General features: G+C 42.2%; 1 protein-coding gene across 2 annotated transcripts in view; it reads left to right on the plus strand.

Annotated features, from left to right (window-relative positions):
* Positions 1 to 1,138: 1,138 nt before the first annotated feature.
* LOC139580545 (forkhead box protein N2-like) overlaps positions 1,139 to 17,390 on the plus strand; it is a 38,786-nt gene continuing 22,534 nt past the window's right edge. The window contains exon 1 of one of the 2 annotated variants that reach the window (XM_071409355.1): positions 1,139 to 1,309. The gene's annotated coding sequence lies outside the window, so the exon portion shown is untranslated. Of the gene's footprint in view, positions 1,310 to 1,718; positions 2,165 to 17,390 lie in introns of those variants that run through there. The other variant, XM_071409356.1, reaches the window with a different exon arrangement.

A 17,390-nucleotide genomic window follows, 5' to 3' on the forward strand; every position in this document is an offset into this window, starting at 1 on the left:
CACAGCCCATCTGTATATAGCACACCCAACTACTTCATCCCCATAATGTTATTTTTTTTTTTGTTGCTCTTTTGCACCCCAGTATCTCTCCTTGCACATCATCATCTGCACATCTATCAGTCCAGTGTTAATGCTAAATTGTAATTATTTCGCCTCTATGGCCTATTTATTGCCTTACCTCCCTAATCTTACTACATTTGCACACACTGTACATATACTTTTTCTATTGTGTTATTGACTGTACGTTTGTTTATCCCATGTGTAACTCTGTGTTGTTGTTTTTGTCACACTGCTTTGCTTTATCTTGGCCAGGTCGCAGTTGTATATAAGAACTTGTTCTCAACTGGCTTACCTGGTTAAATAAAGGTGAAATAAAAGGAGAACAGAGGGGTGGGAGGAGGAGCTCTAAAGGGGGTCAGGTATCACATTGATGTGAGAGTTACAGTTTGGTGTAAACTCACTGATACTAAGAGAGTTGCACAGTGGCCCATACCAAATGAGTATTAGGGTCGACTCCAGAATACAAATAATGCAGCCCTTTCCATTATACTGTAGGTCTACATGACTAATACTGTGCCTATCAGTCACATATGTACTGATATCAGGGGTCTCTTTAGTGTTGGCTGCATATTGAGACATTACAAAGCTTAACATATCCCTTTAATGATGACCCGCTGGAGCCCTTAGGCAGAGTTATACTACAAATTAATCTGCTAGCGGAAGAGACTGCTTAGTCCAGATAAAGTAGGCTACATTGTATCATCATCATGACCGCTGGCTGGCTGGGGTCCCCCGCCAAAATGACGTAGATGCCTTCTAGTCCCCCGCCAAAATGACGCAGGTGCCTTCTATTACTTTAATCCCCACTTTCATCACCACATGCTGTGTAGTTTATTCTAACCGCTGAAATAAACGGTGTTATTTGGAGACACCCCAAAAAATGTACTGTGTGGTATTTTAATTAAGTTTACAATATGTCATATTCTATGTAGGCTACACAATGAACTCGTGTGAAAAAAAGTAAAAAAGAAAATGGAGTGGCGTCGGCGTCGGCAGCGCCACAAAATAACCATGTGCTTCTGCGCTGCGGCAGTTGCCAGGGGATATGGAATGGGAGGGGTTATGATTGGTTGAAGTGGGTTTGTTGCCTTGGCGACGGCGAGGGGTTCGGTAGCGTTGCTGTGCGGCGTGATCTGCGCGCTGCGTGGATGGAGGAAGCAGCTGCCGATGTGATCTCTGACACTGAGACAGACATCTGAACACACAATTCCTGCCATACTGCTACTTTGCAGGCAACGCTTGCATGAATGTAAGTACTTGAAAAGGCGTCTTTAATTTATTTAATGGTGTGATATTACGGAATGCTTTAATGTGTTTTTCGTGGCCGGTGAAAGGTAGCGCAAAATAAATGGGAGAAGTGACTGATAGCTCGAGCAGCCAGCATGGCAGTTCAATAGCGAACAACATGTACTGTACTTCCCCCATTTGTTATCTGAGCTCTAGCGTTGCGTTATGGAATGGTAAGCTATAATAGAAACAATGCTATATCGAAACTTTACAATTCTTTAGACTTTGTAAAAAAAAATCCAGTTGTGCTAATACGTTGTTTTTGGCGTCTCTTGTCTTCCATGTGGCTCTTTAGCTATCGAGTTAGCTAGATGTAGTAAACTTATTTTACGGTCGAGTAGTAATTAGTTAGCCAACAACGAGAAATTTGACCGTCCAATGTGTTTTCATTTGAGCTTGCATGAAACACTGTTAACTTAAATATCAATTGCAACAATGTGTACCGACGGTGGATATTTTGTATCCAGCTTGGATGGCTTCGCCACTTTTACACCAAATTTAATTGGTCAGATAACAAATGGCTCGTTTGCGCATGCAGTCATACGTTGAAAATGTATAGTTCTAGATTCTGTAAAGTGTTGGCTTGCTGCCCGTTTTAGTTGACATTCGATTGCCATGTCACGAGTCTGGCAGTGAGTTCGACTATTTCTGTCAGACACATTTACATTTAAGTCATTTAGCAGACACCATATCGATAACTGCTTGAACTTATTTCATATTGAGCAACGAGGTCGTGTCAATTTGTTGTAATTTGGACCGTGGACCATTTTAACAGTTTGATATGAGTCTTCTTGAATCCAATTTCAAACGTTTGTCGGTGAGTCGTTCATGCAAGGACTCTTTATCTGTTTATTTGTATTATGTTTTTTTTTATATAAAAAATGTAGGGCAACTTTGTTGGGGGACAGGAGCAACGGGGGGAGGTTTCCGTGTTTGTGACTATGTAGCTCATTTGCCGTGTGTCCTCTGTGATTCATTTCTTGGAGATGATATCATTCAGTGAGTTATTTTACTGTTATTGATAACTCGTTTAGTGACATTGCCAGTGGAAAGTGTTTCAGGGGTTATCGAAGAGCTGAGCAAGCAAAATGTAGCTTGCTAGCAGCTTGCTAACATTTGTTATTCCGCTAAAGCTCCTCTGTCCCATGAGTTGGCCTGTACGCAATGCAATATGTCTGGATGGACGTTGAGTCAATTCCTCAAAATCACTCACATGCCCAGATTGTTGCGGTGTTACAATTTTGTCAGTTCAAATGTCCCACACACAGTTCCAAACCCATCCACGCGCATATATGGCGCTAGTGAGGCAGGAGCGTGGCCTTTGTCATAACGCATTATTGGACAGCGACACAGCTCGCTGTTGATAGAAGTCACAACAGCAACTCCGAAAGGCTTATTCACATATTGGAGCATATCACCACATCACCGGACATGCAATGAGTTTAGTGTCAAGTTTCCTTTGGTGTAGCTACAGATAACTGCCGAAAATAAAGGACACTCCAACAGTGTCGTAATAGGGCTTTGGGCTACCACGTGCCGCCAGAACAGCTGCAATTCACCTTGACATAGATTCTACAAGTTTCTGGAACATAATTGGAGAGATGCAACACCATTCCTCCACGAGGAATTCCATAATTTGGTGTGTTGATGGTGGATGAAAATGCTGTCTCAGGTGCTGCTCCAGAATTTCCCATAAGTTTTCAATTGGGTTGAGATCTGGTGACTGAGACATGCACACCCTTTAAACCCCCATGGTCATTTGAGACCCCTCTTTCAAAGTCACTGAGATCTCTTCTAGACAAAATAATTTACTTTGACATTTTTAGTCATTTTTAGCAGACGCTCTTATCCAGTGCGACTTACAGGAGCAATTTGGGCTAAGTGCCTTGCTCAAGGGCATATTCAACAGATTTGTCACCTAGTTGGCTCGGGGATTCAAACCGGCGACCTTTCGGTTACTTTCCCAATGCTCTTAACCACTAGGCTAATAATGGGCAACTGGGCATTTATTTTAGACATGACCCTAACCATTATGGGATGTTTATTGCTTATTTAACTAAAGAACCGCAACTGTGATTTTGTACATTGAAATTGGCACCAGAGGCTACAGCTAGGCTGCTACGCTGTTCATGATGTAATGGATTATCACAAGATTGTCCCAGATACAAATTACTAGCTATCTCCAAACAGTGAGTGACTGTTGGCGGCCAATTCATTATTTTTCTCGAACGAGGTATGTTAGTTGGTGTGATAACATACAATGATAGTTTCCCCCCTCGTGTGTCTGTGTGATCATGTTACCCCCTTTCTCCTATCTTACAAAAGTTACAAATTTGGGATTTCTGATTGTATAAAAATAACCTATATCAATTATTTGGATTGAAAATGCTGTTGCCTGTGTTGCCTACTGTAGTTGTCTTGTTATGCAGGCAACGGTTTGTTTGGTGTATGTGGTGTGTGTGTTTGACATGAGGGTGGAGAGGGACAATGTTCCTTTTTTTGACAAACAGTTTGCTGACTAATGTGCCTCAGATAAACAGTAAAACAAAGCAGGCCTGCGATTTAAAAGGAGAGAAACAGAAGTGATCAACCTGTCATTTGTTTACTGCCAGGAATTCATGCCAATAGTGTGTTTGTGTGTGTGTGTGTGAACACAGTGTACATCATGATTGGTTTTCTTGGAACCATCTGCTGTTTTTTTTGCTCTTTTAATACCCTGTGTGTTTTTGTAAATATGTTTTTTATACCATTGGCATTGTGTGTACAAGTATGTATACTTGCAGAGGAGTGCTGCAGTCAGAAGGGTAAGTATTTTAGCTGCCTGAAATAGCCTGAGACCTGCTCTCTTTCATGGCATTCATGACTATAAATATGCCCATAACCCTAATAACGCTGCTGCTAACCTCGCTATGGAATGGCTATCTCTCTCCACTCAGTGCAGCACAGGCACATGGAGCTGAACAATTGTCACAAATGTGTGTGTGTGTAGGGGGGGCGGTGCTGTGCGTCGGTCATCTTCGCTGCTCCACATAATACGGTTATTTAGATTGCGGGCATGAGATTCTGGAATCTACAATTCCTCCCTGTTTTTTATTTATTTGCGCTCAACACTAGTTGAGAGACACACACACAGAATGGAAGGAGCCATGCCATTTAATCAAGAAGTGGAATAGAAAGAGCAGCTGGTTCAATCTTAGTGAATATTCTGTCCTTGTCCTCTGGGACATGTTAAAGTGTACCAGACTGACTGACATTATACATCTCACTCTGGAGACAAAGGGAATGAAACACATGTTTCTGAAACATGTAGGAGGCTATTCAGTGCCTTCAGAAAGTATTCATACCCCTTGACAGCCTGAATTTAAATTGGATTAGATTGAGATTTTGTGTTACTGGCCTACACACACAACCCCATAATGTCAAAGTGGAATTATGTTTTTAGAAATGTTTACTAATTAATGAAAAGCTGAGTCAATACGTATTTAACCCCTTTGTTATGGCAAGCCTAAATATGTTGAGTAATTTTTTATAAACAAGTCACATAAGTTGCATGAACTGTGTGCAATAATAGTGTTTAACATGATTTTTGAATCACTACCTCATCTCTGTAACCCACACATACAATTATCTGTAAGGTCCCTCAGTCGAGCAGTGAATTTCAAACCCGTTCAACCACAAAGACCCGGGAGGTTTTCCAATGCCTCAAAAAAAAGGACACCTATTGGTAGATGGGTAAAAAAAAAAGAGCTGACATTGAATATCCCTTTGCGCATAGTGATGTTATTCATTATGCTTTGGATGGTGTGTCAATACACCCAGTCACTAGAAAGATACAGGTGTCCTTAACTCAGTTGCTGGAGAGGAAGAAAACTGCTCAGGGATTTCACCCTGAGGCCAATGGTGTAAAACATACATAGTTTAATGGCGGTGATAGGAGAAAACTGAGGATGGATCAACATTGTTTACTGAACAAAAAAACAAACGCAACAAGCAACAATTTCAAAATGTTACTGAGTTACAGTTCATATAAGGAAATCAGTCAATTAAAATGAATCAATTAGGCCCTAATCTATGGATTTCACATGACTGGGCAGGGGTCCAGCTATGGGTGGGCCTGGGAAGGCATAGGCCCACCCACATAGTTGCCAAGCCCACCCACTGGAGAGCCAGGCCCAGCCAATCAGAATAAGTTTTCCCCCATAAAAGTGCTTTATTACATACAGCAATACTCATCACCCACAGATGATCCAGCAGGTGAAGAGGCCGGATGTGGAGGTCCGGGCTGGCATGGTTACAAGTACTGCCAAATTCTCTAAAACGATGTTGGAAGCAGCTTATGGTAGAGAAATTAACATTACATTCTCTGGCAACAGCTCTGGTGTACATTCCTGCAGTCATCATGCCAATTACACGCTCCCTCAACTTGAGACATCTGTGGCATTGTTTTGTGACAAAACGGCACAATTTTAAAGTGGCCTTTTATTGTCCCCAGCACAAGGTGCACCTGTGTAATGATCATGCTGTTTAATCAGCTTCTTGATATGCCACAGTTGTTGTGTAGATGGATTATCTTGGCAAAGGAGAAATGCTCACTAACAGGGATTTAAACACACTTGTGCACAAAATTTGAGCAAAATAAGATTGTGCGTATGGAACATTTCAGGGATTTGTTTTTTAGCTCCTGAAGCATGGGACCAACACTACATGTTGTGTTTATTCTTTTTCAGTGAAGTTACTCCACAATAATAATCTAAATGAAAGAGTGAAACGAAGGAAGCTGTACAGAATAAAAATATTCCAGAACATGTAAGGCACTAAAGTAAAACTGAAGAAAATGTGGCAAAGAAATGAACCTTGTGTCCTGAATACAAAGCGCCAAATTCAACACATCAATTAGTACAACTCTTCATATTTTCAAGCATGGTGGTGGCTGCATTATGTTATGGGTATGCTTGTCATTGGCAAGGACTAGGGAGTATTTATTAATTTTAATGTATTTTTTATTTTTAGAATCAAATAATGGATTAGAGCTAAGCACCGGCAAAGTCCTAGAGGAAACCTGGTTGTCTGCTTCCCGACAGACACTGGGAGACAAATGTACCTTTCAGCAGGACAATAACCAAAACACAAGGCCAAATATACAGTGCCTTCAGAAAGTGTTCATACCCTTTGACGTATTCCACATTTTGTGCTACAGCCTGAATTAAAAATTGATAATATATATATTTTTTACCCATCTACACACACTACCCCATAATGACAAACTGAAAACATGTTTTTAGACATGTTTGCAAATTTATTGAAAATAAAATGTAGAAATATCTCTTACATTACACACCCAATGCTTTGTAGAAGCACCTTTGGCAGCAATTACAGCTGTGAGTCTTTCTGGGTAAGTCTCTAAGAGCTTTCCACACCTGGATTGTGTAACATTTGCACATTTTTTAAAAATGTATTTATTTTTTCCTCAAAATTCTTCAAGTTCTGTCAAATTGGTTGTTAATTCTTGCTAGACAATTATTTACAGGTCTTGACAGATTTTCGGTTAGATTTAAGTTCAAACTGTAACTCGGCCACTCAAGAACATTCCCTGTCTTAGTAAGCAACTTCAATTTAGATTTGGCTTTGTGTTTTAGGTTATTGTCCTTCTGAAAGGTGAATTCATCTTCCAGTGTCTGGTGGAAAGCAAACCAAACCAGGTTTTCCTCTATGATTGTGCCTGTGCTTAGCTCCATTACGCTTATTTTTATACTGGGGGAAAACTCCCGAGTCCTTAAACATGATATTTGAATGACTACCTCTTCTCTGTACCCCACACATAAAATTATGTAAGGTCACTCAGTCAAGCAGTGAATTTCAAACACAGATTCAATCACAAAGACCAGGGAGATGGTAAAAAAGTGCACCTATTGGTAGATGGTAAAAAAAAAGCTTACCTTGAATATCCTTTTGAGTATGGTAAATCAATATAAATTTGGGTGTGGTATCAATTCACCCAGTAACTACAAAGATACCGGTGTCCTGCCTAACTCCGTTGCAGGAGAAGAAGGAAACTGCTAAGGGATTTCACCATGAGGCCAATGGGAATTCTGAAACAGTTACAGAATATAATGGCTGTGATAGGCGAAAACTGAGGATGGCTCAACATTGTAGTTACTCCACAATACTAACCTAACTGACAGAGTTAAAAGGAAGCTTGTACAGAATAAAAATATTCCAAAACATGCATCCTGTTTGCAAAAAAGGCACTAAAGTAAAACTGCAAAAGATTTGTCTAGGAAATTAATTTAATGTCCTGAATTCAAAGTGCTTTGTTTGTGGCAAATCCAACACATCACCGAGTACCACTCTTCCTATTTTCAGCATGGTGGTGGCTGCATCATGTTATGGGTATGCTTGTAATCATTAACTTCTTGACGCTAGGAGGCAGAATTCTTTTGTTTGGAAAAATAACGTTCCCAATGTAAACGGCCTATTTCTCAGGCCCAGATGCTAGAATATGCATATAATTGACAGATTAGGATAGAAAACACTCTAAAGTTTCCAAAACGGTCAAAATATTGTCTGTGAGTATAACAGAACTGATTTTGCAGGAGAAAACCTGAGGAAATCCAATCCGGAAGTGCCTCTTATTTTGAAAAACCCTGTTCCATTGCCTGCCTTCATTTAAAGGGATATCAACCTTCCTCGGGGTGTGAACAGTCTTTAGACATAGTTTCAAGCTTTAATTCTGAAAAATGAGCGAGATTTATCAAATCGCGTCAGTGTCCTTGATTAGTTCTTGCGCGCGAAAGTGGTAGCTCGACATTTTATTTCTGTCTTGTATTGAATAGTTTACCCTCCGGTTGAAATATTATCGATTATTTATGTTAAAAACAACCCGAGGATTGATTATAAAAAACATTTGACATGTTTCTACGAACTTTACAGATACTATTTGGAATTTGCCCTTCATGACCGGCACGAGCCTGTGGATTACTAAACATAACGCGCAAACCAAATGGAGGTTTTTGGATATAAAAATCATCTTTATCGAACGAAAGGAACATTTATTGTGTAACTGGGAGTCTCGTGAGTGCAAACTTCCGAAGATCATCAAAGGTAAGCGAATCATTTTTATTGCTTTTCTGACTTTCGTGACCAAGCTACATTGCTGCTAGCTGTTCGTAATGTTTTGTCTAGTGATCGATAAACTCACACAAACGCTTGGATTGCTTTCGCTATAAAGCATATTTTCAAAATCTGACACGACAGGTGGATTAACAACAAGCTAAACTGTGTTTTGCTATATTGCACTTGTGATTTCATGAATATAAATATTTGTAGCAATTTTTTATTTTATTTGGCGCTCTGCAATTCAGCGGTTGTTGATATAAATTATCCCGCTAAAGGGATCCGTGCGCCAAGAGGTTTTAACACTAAATTTGTTAAGCTAAGGCATGCCATAACAAAGGGGTTAAATACTGACTCAAAACATGATAGCTTTTCATTTTTTATTAATTTGTAAACATTTTGAAAAACGTATTTCACTTTGACATTGAAGTATTGTGTGTAGGTCAGTGACTAAAAAATATCGATGTCATCTATTTTCAATTCAGGCTGTAACACAACAAAATGTGGAAAAAGTCTAGGGGTGTGAATACTTTTTGATGGCACTGATGTTGAATGTTCCTGAGTGGCCTAGTTACAGTTTTAACTTAAATCGGCTTGAAAATCTGTGGCAAGACTTGCAAATGGCTGTCCTAGCAATGATCAACAACCAACTTGACAGAGCTAGAATACTTTTTGAAAGAATAATGTGCGAATATTGTACAGTCGTGGCCAAACGTTTTGAGAATGACACAAATATAAATTTTCAGTCTGCTGCCTCAGTTTGTATGATGGAAATTTGCATATACTCCAGAATGTTATGAAGAGTGATCAGATGAATTGCAAAGTCCCTCTTTGCCATGCAAATGAACTGAATCCCCAAAAAACATTTCCACTGCATTTCAGCCCTGCTGCAAAAGGACCAGTTGACATGTCAGTGACTCTCTCGTTAACACAGGTGTGAGTGTTGACGAGGACAAGGCTGGAGATCACTCTGTCATGCTGATTGAGTTTGAATAACAGACTGGAAGCTTCAAAAGGAGGGTGGTGCTTGGAATCATTGTTCTTCCTCGGGCAACCATGGTTACCTGCAAGGAAACACGTGCCATCATCATTGCTTTGCACAAAAAGGGCTTCACAGGCAAGGATATTGCTGCACCTAAATCAGGCAAGGATATAGATTGCACCTAAATCAACCATTTATCGGATCATCGAGAACTTCAAAGAGAGCGGTTCAGTTGTTGTGATGAAGGCTTCAAGGCGCCCAAGAAAGTCCAGCAAGCGCCAGGACCGTCTCCTAAAGTTGATTCAGCTGCGGGATCAGTACAGAGCTTGCTCGGGAATGTCAGCAGGCAGGTGTGAGTGCATCTGCATGCACAGTGAGGCAAAGACTTTTGGAGGATGGCCTGGTGTCAAGAAGGGCAGCAAAGAAGCCACTTCTCTCCAGGAAAAACATCAGGGACAGACTGATATTCTGCAAACGGTACAGGGATTGGACTGCTGAGGACTGGGGTAAAGTCATTTTCTCTGATGAATCCCCTTTCCGATTGTTTGACCCTAATCCAAGCTACTCAATACTGCCCCCCAGCCATAAGAAGTTAAAGGAAGCGATGCCCACACATTCCACCATAATGCCCTCAGCTACAGAGAGATGAACCTAGAGAAGTGTTTTCTCAGCCAGCTGGTTCTGGGGCTCTGTTCACAAATGCAAATAGACCCCACTGAGCCTCAGGACAGAAACACATTTGGACCAACCAAATTATAAGAAAGCAAAAACATAACTATTTGACACACTGGAAAAAATCTACCAAATAACATAGCAAATTGGAATACTATCTGACCCTAAACAGAGAGTATACAGTGACAGAATACCTGACCATGTACTGAGTGAGCATAGCCTTGCTATTGAGAGGCTGCCATAGGCAGAAGACAGGCTATGTGCCCACTGCCCACAAAATGAGGTGGAAACTTAGCTGCACTTGCTAAACTCCTGCCAAATTTATGACATTTACATTTAAGTCATTTAGCAGACGCTCTTATCCAGAGCGACTTACAAATTGGTGCATTCACCTTATGATATCCAGTGGAACAACCACTTTACAATAGTGCATCTAACTCTTTTAAGGGGGGGGGGGGGTTAGAAGGATTACTTTATCCTATCCTAGGTATTCCTTAAAGAGGTGGGGTTTCAGGTGTCTCCGGAAGGTGGTGATTGACTCCGCTGACCTGGCGTCGTGAGGGAGTTTGTTCCACCATTGGGGTGCCAGAGCAGCGAACAGTTTTGACTGGGCTGAGCGGGAACTGTACTTCCTCAGAGGTAGGGAGGCGAGCAGGCCAGAGGTGGATGAACGCAGTGCCCTTGTTTGGGTGTAGGGCCTGATCAGAGCCTGAAGGTACGGAGGTGCCGTTCCCCTCACAGCTCCGTAGGCAAGCACCATGGTCTTGTAGCGGATGCGAGCTTCAACTGGAAGCCAGTGGAGAGAACGGAGGAGCGGGGTGACGTGAGAGAACTTGGGAAAGTTGAACACCAGACGGGCTGCGGCGTTCTGGATGAGTTGTAGGGGTTTAATGGCACAGGCAGGGAGCCCAGCCAACAGCGAGTTGCAGTAATCCAGACGGGAGATGACAAGTGCCTGGATTAGGACCTGCGCCGCTTCCTGCGTGAGGCAGGGTCGTACTCTGCGAATGTTGTAGAGCATGAACCTACAGGAACGGGTCACCGCCTTGATGTTAGTTGAGAACGACAGGGTGTTGTCCAGGATCACGCCAAGGTTCTTAGCACTCTGGGAGGAGGACACAATGGAGTTGTCAACCGTGATGGCGAGATCATGGAACGGGCAGTCCTTCCCCGGGAGGAAGAGCAGCTCCGTCTTGCCGAGGTTCAGCTTGAGGTGGTGATCCGTCATCCACACTGATATGTCTGCCAGACATGCAGAGATGCGATTCACCACCTGGTTATCAGAGGGGGGAAAGGAGAAGATTAATTGTGTGTCGTCTGCATAGCAATGATAGGAGAGACCATGTGAGGATATGACAGAGCCAAGTGACTTGGTGTATAGCGAGAATAGGAGAGGGCCTAGAACAGAGCCCTGGGGGACACCAGTGGTGAGAGCACGTGGTGCGGAGACAGATTCTCGCCACGCCACCTGGTAGGAGCGACCTGTCAGGTAGGACGCAATCCAAGCGTGGGCCGCGCCGGAGATGCCCACTTTAGAGATGTATAGTTCCCACATCACACAGACCCACAAAGAATTGAAAAGCAAATCAAACATTTGATGAACTCCCATATTTGCAAAATACCGCAGTGTTCATTCACAGCCGCAGTGCAATATTTACTGTCAAATTCAAATATTTTTGTTGATGTTTTGTCTTCTCACTCTTATTTATTTATTATAATTTTTTTCACTTGTTGTAAACACGTTTCCCATGCCAATAATGCCCCATTTGAATTGAAAAAAGGGTTTCATTGTAAAAATCCTGACGTATCCCTTTAACAAGAATGACATTTTATCACAGTGTGATAGACTTTGACCCATAATGAAGAAAGGTTAGGATATACCTCTTCAGAACTGTGGTATTGGTGTGCATAGGGGATTGTCTCTTATCTGGTGCCGTCTAATTGAGGCCATTCGGATTAGCAGAATTTGACATGTCTGTTATTAATAGACGGGAATGGTTAACTAATAATAAGATATGCCATTTATCCAAAGTGACTTAAAGTTGAAGTCGGAAGTTTACATACACCTTAGCCAAATACATTTAAATTCAGTTTTTCACAATCCCTGACATTTAATCCTAGTAAATATTCCCTGTTTTAGGTCAGTTAGGATCACCACTTTACCATTATTCTGACATTTCATTCTTAAAATAGAGTGATTTTATTTCAGCTTTTTATTTCTTTCATCACATTCCCAGTGGGTCAGAATTTTACATGCACAATATTTGGTAGCATTGCCTTTTAAATTGTTTATCTTGGTTCAAACGTTTCAGGTAGCCTTCCACAAGCTTCCCACAATAAGTTGGGTGAATTTTGGCCCATTCCTCCTGACAGAGCTGGTGTAACTGAGTCAGGTTTATAGGCCTTCTTGCTTTTTCAGTTCTGCCCACATATTTTCTATAGGATTGAGGTCAGGGCTTTGTGATGGCCACTCCAAAACCATGACTTTGTTGTCCTTAAGCCATTTTGCTACAACTTTGGAAGTATTGTCCATTGTCCATTTGGAAGACCCATTTGCGACCAAGCTTTAACTTCCTGGCTGATGTCTTGAGATGTTGCTTCAATATATCCACATAATTTTCTTGCCTCATGATGTCATCTATTTTGTGAAGTGCACCAGTCCCTCCTGCAGCAAAGCACCCCCACAACATGATGCTGCCACCCCCGTGCTTCACAGTTGGGATGGTGTTCTTCGGCTTGCAAGCCTCCCCCTTTTTCCTCCAAACACAACGATGGTCATTATGGCCAAACGGTTCTATTCTTGTTTCATCAGACCAGAGGACATTTCTCCAAAAAGTACAATCTTTGTCCCCATGTGCAGTTGCAAACCGTAGTCTGGCTTTTTTATGGCGGTTTTGGAGCATTGGCTTCTTCCTTGCTGAGCGGCCTTTTAGGTTATGTCGATATAGGACTCGTTTTACTGTGGATATAGATACTTTTGTACCTGTTTCCTCCAGCATCTTCACAAGGTCCTTTGCTGTTGTTCTGGGATTGATTTGCACTTTTCGCACAAAGGTACGTTCAACTCTACGAGACAGAACTCGTCTCATTCCTGAGCGGTATGACGGCTTCTTGGTCCCATGGTGTTTATACTTGCGTACTATTGTTTGTACCGATGAACGTGGTACCTTCAGGCATTTGGAAACTGCTCCCAAGGATGAACCAGACTTGTGGAGGTCTACAATTTTTTTCCCGGAGATCTTGGCTGATTTCTTTTGATTTTCCCAGGATGTCAAGCAAGGAGGCACTGAGTTTGAAGGTGGGCCTTGAAATACATCCACAGGTACACCTCCAATTGACTCAAATGATGTCTATTAGCCTATCAGAAGCCATGACATAATTTTCTGGAATTTTCCAAGCTGTTTAAAGGCACAGTCAACTTAGTTTATGTAAACTTCTGACCCACTGCAATTGTGATACAGTGAAATAAAAACAATTGTTGAAAAAATTACTTGTGTCATGCACAAAGTAGATGTCCTAACTGACTTGCCAAAACTATATTTTGTTAACAAGAAATTTGTGGAGTGGTTGAAAAACTAGTTTTAATGACTCCCACCTAAGTGTATGTAAACTTCTGACTTCAACTGTACGCATGCGTACGTACATTTTACATATGGGTGGTCCTGAGAATGAAACCCACTACCCTGGCATTACAAACGCCATGCTCTACCAACTGAGCTACAAAGGACCACGCCGTAAACTAACTTCTCTCACTCCTATTCTTCTATTGGCTCCAGTGTGCTAAGGTGCTGCAGTCAACACCCTTTATACCCAATTAACACTGAAGTTGCGAAGACAATCTACTGGTGGTCCAACATTAACGATGTGTGCAGCAACTAGGCCTATCTGAACCATCTGGACTGTCGTAGTGTGTGGGGTTTGAGATAGTGTTTTCCAATTGTAAAGCCATTTGCCTGTAGGAACAAAAACTGACGAGTTTCTTGCAAACTACGGTACCAGTGACCTCTGGTTGTGGCCTGACATTAGTCAGTCTAGAAAAGGTCTGCGTGATTTGACAATGACCTTAAATGTGCTGTTGTCCTCTGTGTGGTTGGTTGGATAATTTGTTTTCCCATGTTTATAGCACAATGGAAGAAAAAGATGCCAGTGGGAGGATTACAAACACAATCGCATTAAGTCACAGATGTCTGCTTTTGATGGACAGACGGACAGAAGCAACACTTTGAACTTTGCTAACTGTGTTGCATTAAAAAGTTAAACAATGAATTCCTGTCATTCAACCCAGGCTGTATGATTTTAAAGGAAGTGAAATATGAGCAAAAAACACCTTTTTGCTGTGGTTCTTTCTTTTTGAAGTCGCCCTAATTCAGTTCTATTCATCATGACCGTCTATCCTTCATCTTGTCCTCTCTGTGCATTGTCCCTGTGGGGTTAGTAAGGTGCGTCTCCTCTGTCCATCTCTGCTGGCTTCTGATTTCTCCAACTGAACCAGCCGCCTTGGCTGTTTCTGCTGCCCCTATCAACCCATCAAAGCTCGTGTCTGTCTGCTGATATGATCTGGCCTTTGTTTGGAGGTGACTGCTTTTAATGACTGCAGCTGCACACATTTTTCATCTCCTGACACACAGGAGGAGGTAGCCGTACACACACACACCCTGAGCAACGCTTCCGTTGTCTTGGTTACATGACATCAGAGTGCAGTAATCAAATAAACGTGGCTGCTCTGAATTTGGGTTGCAAATGTATTACCGCTCTCTTCTCTTCAGGCAGAAGTGTGCCCCTCCACTCTTTAGGCCCCCAATCACAAAACAACAGTTGGTGCCCCTATCCCAACGGGGAGTTGTAAAACAGGAGGTTGGGTATGTGCACTTTTCTGAAAGCGTTACTCTCTGATCCGGTCTAATTAAGACGAGTGTGACTTTACTGTGTGTTCAGACTTTAGGAGTGTGTTTAATTAAGCATGTTTGTAGTTTTGCATGTCTGATTTCTGAGAGTGGGGAGGTCGGAGGCGGGAAGATGTGTGGGACTTTAGGCCCCATATAGAGGGCGAGTAATGGCGTCTTTTTGTAGGCACTAACTCCGCCATGGTTCATTGGACAAACGCCTATGGGGAAAAGCGTTTTTGGTTGAACACCGAAAATAAGGTCTGTGGTAAACACAGGCTTAAGAGAGCAGCTAATGTCACTTTTTTTGTGAATTTTGAAGCATTTATGTCATAATAAAGGTATTGTTAACTGACTGCTATTATCTCATAGAACAACATGTATAAGATCTCCTAAGCCTGTTTTAACCCCTGACCATATTTTTGGTATTTATTCCAAAAACCCTGTTCTTTCACCATTCATTTTTTCCATAGGGATTTCTGAATGAGCCAGAGGTAACTTATTTCTGGATTTTAGGACTACAAGCGGGCGAGCTCTGTTGAAATGATGCTAAAGTGTGACCGTTGGAGGGTGGGAGAGAGAGACTCCTGCTTGAATAAACCGGCTGGGTTTAAAGGAGATCGTAGTGTGACGACGCAGAACATAGTCAGCTTGGCTGACATTGATCAGGGTTTGGGCGGAGGGGGGGGGGGTGACCACTGGGGCAGTGCTACTGTGGTTTTAAGGCTTTTGTATGGTACAGTAAAACAGAATTCATAATGCTCTTAGTCCTATGTTCAAAGAATGCACAACAACACATTGGTGTCAAGTTATTACATTGTAATGTCAAGAAAAGCTGATGAGACGATGGTTATGAAAAAAGTATTGTCATTGTCAATATTTGTCTATTCAATCAATCATTGCTGACATTCTCCACACAAATTAAATACTTTTTTCTGTTTTAAAAGAGCACAAGCATTTACATTTGTTTCAATAGTTGCCTAGTGCTGCTCTTTTCGACATGATTCTGCAACATCTCTCCTCTGCCACGAATCTGTGTTAGCTGGCTGAAGTCTAAACCACATGACCCCTAAGAGAGAGATGGAAGGCATTCACACCTACCTCCCCTCACACACACAGCTCATGTTTTACTATCCTTGTGGAGACCTAACCCTGTATTTCCATTCAAAATTCCATCCCCTAACCCCCAATTTTAACCCCTAATTATAACCTCCAACTTAACCCCTAATTATAACCTTCAACCTAACCCCTAATTATAACCCCTATGCCTAAAATAGCATTTTTCCTTGTGGGGACTGGCGAAATGTCCTCACTTGTCCGACTCTTCCTTCGTTATTTGCTTTATTACCGGTAATGTGTTGGGCAGACCGCACCACCCTCTGGAGAGCCCTGCAGTTGCGGGTGGTCCAGTTGCCGTACCAGGCGGTGATACAGCCCGACAGGATGCTCTCAATTGTGCATCTGTAAAAATTTGTCAGGGTCTTAAGGGCCAAGCTGAATTTCAGCTCTCTGTGTCTCTATCTGTCTCTGTCTGATTATCTCTTTGTCTCTCTCGCTTTGTCCTCTTTCCTGGTCTTCCTCTATATAGGCCTATGTTAGGCTATCTGTGTCACTCCCTCCACTAATCTAAGTCGGTGAGCTAAAGGACACTGTTTATCGTCACAACCTGATATTAGCTGTCGGACTCATATGACTGGTAGTCAGGTGACTTGGCCTCCCGAGTGGCGCAGTGGTGTAAGGCACTGCATCTCAGTGCTAGAGGCGTCACTACAGACTCTGGTTTGATCCCGGGCTGTATTACAACCGGCCGTGATCGGGAGTCCCATAGGGCGGCGCACAATTGGCCCAGAGTCGTCCGGGTTAGGGGAGGGTTTGGCTGGGGTAGGCCGTCATTGTAAATAAGAATTTGTTCTTAACTGACTTGCCTAGTTAAATGAAAACAGGAAACATTGCAGCTGCTGTGTGTGTTGTGGTGCTCATCACTCATCGCTGTTCTTTGACATCTTTTTGTTTTCATCCTCAACTCTGTTTGGTTTCAACGGTTTTGTATTTCCCCATATGTCTGCTATGTGGGCATTGTTTTGTCTGACAGTGCATGTTGTGGAAATGGGTACATTCAGCTGACGCATGCAGCCACACACACAGCCAGATAACCCTTCTGTGAGACAGCTAATCTCCCTCAAGTAGGGAACTCCACTCCTTACACTGGTCAAGCACACAGTCCCATAGAGGTGTCTGTCTGTGAGTTGGTGTGTCTCTGTAAATTAACTTCCTCACCAGGCCCGAAGGGTTTCCCCCTTGCTCAGTTCTCTGTTTAGAATACTGTGGGGGTTGCCAAATGTCGCCAGAGCAAAAACAACTGCTCCTTTATATGAGGAGAATGCCAAGCCGAA

This window comes from Salvelinus alpinus, chromosome 7 (assembly GCF_045679555.1).
Source record: "Salvelinus alpinus chromosome 7, SLU_Salpinus.1, whole genome shotgun sequence".
NCBI classification, from domain to species: domain Eukaryota; kingdom Metazoa; phylum Chordata; class Actinopteri; order Salmoniformes; family Salmonidae; genus Salvelinus; species Salvelinus alpinus.